The sequence below is a fragment of the Ictidomys tridecemlineatus genome, unplaced genomic scaffold (assembly GCF_052094955.1).
Source record: "Ictidomys tridecemlineatus isolate mIctTri1 unplaced genomic scaffold, mIctTri1.hap1 Scaffold_3851, whole genome shotgun sequence".
Taxonomy (NCBI): Eukaryota; Metazoa; Chordata; class Mammalia; order Rodentia; family Sciuridae; genus Ictidomys; species Ictidomys tridecemlineatus.
Window position 1 is genome coordinate 17,340 of NW_027522533.1, and position 6,501 is coordinate 23,840.

At 46.4% G+C, this 6,501-nt stretch overlaps 1 pseudogene; it reads right to left on the minus strand.

Moving 5' to 3' along the window:
- Positions 1-342: 342 nt before the first annotated feature.
- Positions 343-1,298, minus strand: LOC144373399 (olfactory receptor 5V1-like; annotated as a pseudogene).
- Between the last annotated feature and the right edge of the window lie 5,203 nt (positions 1,299-6,501).

Below are 6,501 nucleotides of genomic sequence, written 5' to 3' on the forward strand. Positions count from 1 at the left end.
AAAATGCAAGTAAAAGTCACATTGCACATAGCACTTCACATTCATTAGTGTTGGCTAGACCTGCAATATTGGAGAAAAGGAGATTGACTGCTTTGGGTATAGGGTTTTTTTGGAGAGAAAAGTAATAAAAATATTCTGAAATACCTGTGGATCAGAGAACCCAGGTGACGTCACAATGTGTGACATACTTAGCACAGTGTGCTTTCCCTTGTTGGAGGGGCACCACAGTGGTAATGAGACACTGTGTACGGATAGAGCACTCTTGTAATTGCTGCTGAAGAGTTCATATTTCTACAACTAAGACATTTCCTAGAATGAAACCATCATCTAGTTCTAATCACACTATACAGTCTGTCTCCCATCCAGCTTCCTCAGGGAACTTGGGACCTCGTTGCTTCTCAGGCTGTGAATGATGGGCTTCAACATGGGGGTCACCACACAGAAGAGCACAGAGACCAGGGTGTCCATGTCCAGCCTTCTCTGGGCCTGTCATAGTGAAAGTTGGCTGTTCCATAGAAGACCACCACGACAGTGAGGGAGGACGCACAGGTGGAGAAGGCCTTCCTCCTGCCCTGGGCAGAGGGAATCCCCAGGATGACCGCCATGATGAGTGCATAGGAGCCTTCAGTGAAGAGGAAGAGGCTCAGGCCCATGGTGGCACTGACAACGTGGAGCGCAGACTCGTTGACAGAGGTGTCTGAGCAGGAGAGTTTCAGAAAAATTGGGGTGTCACAGAGAAAGTGGCTGATCTGGTGGATCCCACATAGATTGAGTGTGATGGCCAGCACCGTGTGTGTGACCATATTCACCAGCCCACACAGCCAGGACTCAGTCACCAGGCCAACACAGACCTTCACACTCATGATGACTGGGTACTGAGGAGGACGGCAGGTGGCCACACAGCAGTCATACTGGCCACACAGCCAGTAAGAAGCTATCTGTGCCAGCACTTGTCACCAAGACAAGATCTGGGAAAGGCAGCCCTCATATGAAATGGCCTTCTTTTTCTAGAAGAAGTTCAACAGCAGTACTGGGAGAGTGGTGCATGTGTAGCAGACATCCAAGAAGCTCAAATTGCTGAGGAAAAAGTACATTGGAGTGTGGAGAGCAGGACTGACCCTGGTGGTCACTATTATGAGCCTGTTCCCCAGGAGAGTGGTCAGGTAAATGACCAGAAAGAGCAGGAAGAACCAGCCCTGTAGGTTGGAGTGGTTGGAAAATCCCAAGAAGTGCTTGGAAAATTTCAAGAAGATGAATTCAGTGACAAATGATTGATTGCTCATTTCCAATGTTGTCATAGCTACAAAACAAAGAAAAAGAGACCATGATGAGAATGGACTGAGAGCACCCCAAAAAGGCTTGTTAATCTGCAGCAACATGGCAAATAATATCGGATGAAAAGCAGCCTGGAGACTGATAACGTGTGGGACACGTCTCAGGAAATCAGACCCATGAAGCCGCACACATTTTCAGGGGTGGGAGTAACCAGAGAATTGCTAGAAGCCAACAGAAAGCCATTCGACCTCATCATGGTGTGAAGTCATTTTTCACTGTTTCAGTAATCTCTGTCTCCTGTTGTCCTTTTATGTGAACATAGAATTTTTGGAGAAGTTCATTTTCATTGCAAATGTTAAAAGAAAATTTAAAAGCAGAGTCATCATCTGCAGAAGCAGTCGGTGTTGCCTTCAGTGTTTTCTAATGTAGAGTTTTTTCTCATTTTACATCAATCTTGATCTCTGTGTTCGGAAAGGCAGAAGTTAATTATTCCTATACAATGCTGAAATTATCAGGGCCAGAGCAAAATAGAGGAAAGAAGTTGATGAAGTAGGGTTGGACTGGCTATATTAAGTATACAGGAAAGATCAGTGGAGTAGAAGGAGAATGAGAGGGCGTAGAGTTTTGTGAAGGGAGGGAATGTGAAAGCTTTTTACGCAGATCGTGTTATGTGCACATGGAAGTCTACCACAGGGGACTACACCTGTATGTATATGTAGAAAGCACCTTTCTCTACTTAGAATGATGCTGCCTTGGGTTTAGCATAGATAGCTTTTACAATGTTTTACAAAGTTCCTTCTGTCACTAGTGTTTCTGCTTTTTTGACAGGTAGGGGTGCTATATTTTGTTAAATGTTTTTTTCTGCATCTATTGAGATGATCAATAAGCTTACATCTCTCTTAAATAAACTTAATCTCTCCCCTTTGGCTAAACATTCAGATCATCTCCAGTCCTATAAATATTTTAATGAACATTTTCCTACATAAACATATGTGATCATTTTGAATTATCTCTTCAGAATAAAATTTAAATCTGACATAAAAGAATTTGTTGTGCAGTTTCTATTTAAAACTAGCTCATGGGAGACATTATATTAAGTGAAATAATAAAGACACATAAAGAGAAATAACAGTTTTTCACTTCTTAGTGGAAGCTAAAAAGTTGATCTCAGAGAAGTAGGGAGTAGAGTGGTGGTTATTGGAGCCTGGGAGAGAATCACAAAAATCATTGTGAGTCTGATGCATGTGAAAGACTGCCTGAAACATGCCCTCTGAGTGTGGTCCGTAAAAAAAATAAGAGTGGACTTCTAACAGGGTCCTCAGAAAATCTCTCTTCTCTCCTCAGTGAGCAGCAGTAGGTCCATGGGTCTGGCTTCCTAGGAGCTAGCTGTGGTGTGCAAATGGGCAGGACCAGGACGGCTGGAGAATCTCAATAATAACTAGTAGACTGCATTCTAGGTGAGGGCAGGCTGGAAACAGGCCATCCAGAAGGAAATGTCTTGAGCTCTGAAAATGACAGAATCTGTGGATTTAGGAAACTGTTGTGGGTCCAATCCACTCATAACACCTACTCCCTGAGTCAGTCCACGGTTGCCACAGTTACCACAGGCCTGACCAAAAAACCCAGAGGGGGAGATGCACTCTGGCCTCCTGGCTTGGAGGTTTGGTCTGGGGCCAGCTGACCCATTGCTGCCGGCCTGAGATGAGGTGGGACGCCGAGGTGGAAGGGAACAAGGGGGGAAGCATTCCTAGCTCATGGCAGCCAGAAGGTTGGGGCGGGAGAGGGGACAGAAGGAGAAAGTTCGTAGGGGACAAGATGTGATTCCCCAGGGCATGTCCCCGGCCACACTCCACCTGCCCACACTCGTCTCAGTACAGTGGGCCTTTCAGATAATTAACCCACAAAATGGATGGATCCACAGATTAGGTCACAAGTCTCACAGTCTAATCATTTCACCTCTGTGCACTGCTACTGTGGCTGACCCTGAGCTTTTGGTTGGGGGATACCTTATTTCTAAGCCATAATAGTACCTACAGTCCATGTGATTTGGTTAGAATCCCTTCATGTAGTCTGGGAGAGTAATCGGGTGCCAAAAAAAAATTAAAAGGAAATATCTGGTAACAGAAGATGTGATATTTGGAGCTTGGGGAAAAGCTCTGAAGAGGAGCCCTGGGTGGAGCACTTTAAAGTCCTGGTGAGGAGGACACAAGGGGGGACCTGGTCTGTGGGGTCACTGAGTAGCAGAGGGATCACTCATTAAAACATCATAAAAATGAGAAGGAGCGTGTCTGGGGAGAGGAAAGGAGGAAAGGAGGTTGGGCCTGGAGTCTGGGTACCTGCGGGGTCTCCCCAAAGAGATTCCAGGAGGCAGCGGGACAGGATCCCAGGAGATAGGCCTGGGAGTTATGGCTTAGAGTGACTGTGGAAGTCACAGCTGCTCATAAAGCCAAAAAAGAGCAGGGTGAGGAGAGAGGGCCTGATGGACTGTGAGGAAAAGAAGGTGTCCAGAAGGAGGCTCACCAGCTATCAGTAATCATTCTGCACCACAGTGTCAAAGCTCTGCTCTCTGTACCAGGTCTTCTGCACCCCAGTCTAAAACCTCTGCTCCATATAACAGTCCTTCTGCACCCCAGTCTTCAACCTCTGATTCCTGCGACAATCCTTCTCCAACCCAGTCTCCTAGTTCTTCTCTCTGCAACACTTCTTCTGCACCTCAGTCTGAAAACTCTGCTCTCTGCAACAATCATTCTGAACCCCAGTCTCCAACCTCTGCTCTCTGTAACAGTCCTTCTACACCTCAGTCTCCAAACTCTGCTCTCTATAATATCCTTTTGCACAACAGTCTCCAAACTGTGATATCTGTAACAGGTCTTCTGAACCCCAGTCTCCAACCTCTGCTCCCTGCAAGAATCCTTCTGCACACCAGTCTCCAAGTTCTGCTCTCTGAAAGAGTCCTTCTGCACCCCACTCTCGAACATCTGCTCTCTGCAACAGTCCTTCTGCACCTAAGTCTGAAAACACTGCTCTCTTCAACAATCATTCCTCAACCCAGTCTCAAAACTCTGCACTCTGTAACATTTATTCTGCACCTCAGTCTCCAAACTCTGCTCTCTATAATATCATTCTGCACCTCAGTCTATAAACTGTGCTATCTGTAACAGTCCTTCTGCACCCAAGTCTCCAAACTCTGCTCTATGTAACAGGCCTTCAGCACCCCAGTCTCTAAACTCTGCTCTCTGTAACAGGCCTTCTTAAGCCAAGTCTCCAACATTTTGTCTCTGAAACGATCATTCTGCACCTCAGTCTCCAACCTCTGCTCTCTGTAACAGTCCTTCTGCACACCAGTCTCCAAACCCTGCTCTCTGTAACAAACATTCTGCACCTCAGTCTCAAAAATCTGCTCTCTGCAACAGTTCTTCTGCACCCCAGTCTCCAACCTCTGCTCTCTGTAACATTCCTTCTATACCGCAGTCTCCAAACTGTGCTCTCTGTAACGGTCGTTCCGCACCCCAGTTTCCAAACTCTGCTTTGTGTATCAGTCGTTCTGCAAACCAGTCTCCAAACTCTGCTCTCTGTGACAGTCCGACTGCACCTCATTCTTCAACCTCTGCTCTCCTAAACAGACCTTCTGCACCCCACTCTCAAATCTATGCTCTCTCCAACATTTCTTATGCACCCCAGTCTCCAACCTGTTCTCTCTGTAACTGTCCTTCTGCACCCCAGTCTTTAACCTCTGCTCTCTGTAAGACCATTCTGCACCTCAGTCTCCAACGTCTGCTCTCTTCAATGATACTTCTGCACCCAATCGTCAAACTCTGCTCTCTGTAACAGTCTTTCAGCACCTCAGAATCCAACCTCTGCTCTCTGTAACGATCCTTCTGTACCAGAGTCTGCAACCTCTGCTCTCTGCAGCGATCCTTCTGCACCCCAGTCTCCAACCTGTGGTCTCCGTAACTGTCTTTCTGACCCCAGTCTCCAACCTCTGCTCTCTGTAAAGATCCTTCTGCACCTCAGTCTACAACCTCTGCTCTCTGCAACAATACTTCTGCACCCCAGTCTCCAACCTCGGCTCTCTGTACAGTTCTTCTGCACCACAATCTCCAAACTCTGCTCTCTGTAACACTCCTTGTGCACCCCAGTCTCCATCCTCTGCTCTCTGCAACAGTATATCTGCACCTCAATCTCCAATCTCTGCTCTCTGTAACAATCCTTCTGCACCTCTGTCTCCAATGTCTGCTCTCTATAACAGTCCTTCTGCACCCCAGTCTTCGACATCTGTTCTCTGTGACGGTCCTTCTGCACCCAAGACTCCAAACTCTGCTCTCTGTAAAAGTCCTTCTGTACCACAGTCTCCAAACTCTTCTCTCTATAACGGTCCTTCTTCACAACAATTGCCAACCTCTGCTTTCTGAAAAAGTCCTTCTGCACCTCAGAGTCCAACCTCTGCTCTCTGTAACAGTCCTTCTTAGCCTCAGTGTGAAACCTCTGCTCTCTTCAAAAATTCTTCTAAACCCCAGTCTCCAAACTGTGCTATCTATAAAAATCCTTCTGCACCCCAGTCTTCAACATCTGCTCTCTGTAACATGTCTTCTGCAACCCAGTCTCCAAACTGTGCTCTCTGTAACAGGCGTTCTGCACCCCAGTCTCCAACCTCTGCTCTCTGCAAAAGTTTTTCTACACCCCAATCTCCAACCTCTAGTCTTTCCAACGATCATTCTACATGCCAATCTCTAATGTTTGTTCTTTATAATTTCCTTCTGCACGCCGTTCTCCAAACTTTGTTCTTTTTAACAGTCATTCTGCACCTCAGTCTCCAACCTCATCTCTCTGCAATGGCACTTCTGCACCCCAGTATCCAACCTCTGTTCTCTGCAGCTGTCCTCTTCTGCACCCAAGGCTACAAACTCTCTTCTCTGTAACAGTCCTTCTGCACCCCAGTCTCTAAACTCTACTTTCTGTATCAGTTATTCTGCACCCCTGTATAAAACCTCTGCTCTCTGTATCAGTCCTTTCGCACCCCAGTGTCCAACCTCTGCTCTCTGCAAAAGTCCTTCTATAAGTCCAGTCTCCAAAATCTACTCTCTGCAATGATCCTTTTTCTATCCAGTCTCCAACATCTGCTCTCTGCAACAATCCTTTTTCTACCCAGTCTTCAACCTCTGCTCTCTGTAATAGTCCTTTTGTATCGCAGTCTCCAACCTCTTCTTCTTTGTAATGGTTCATCTT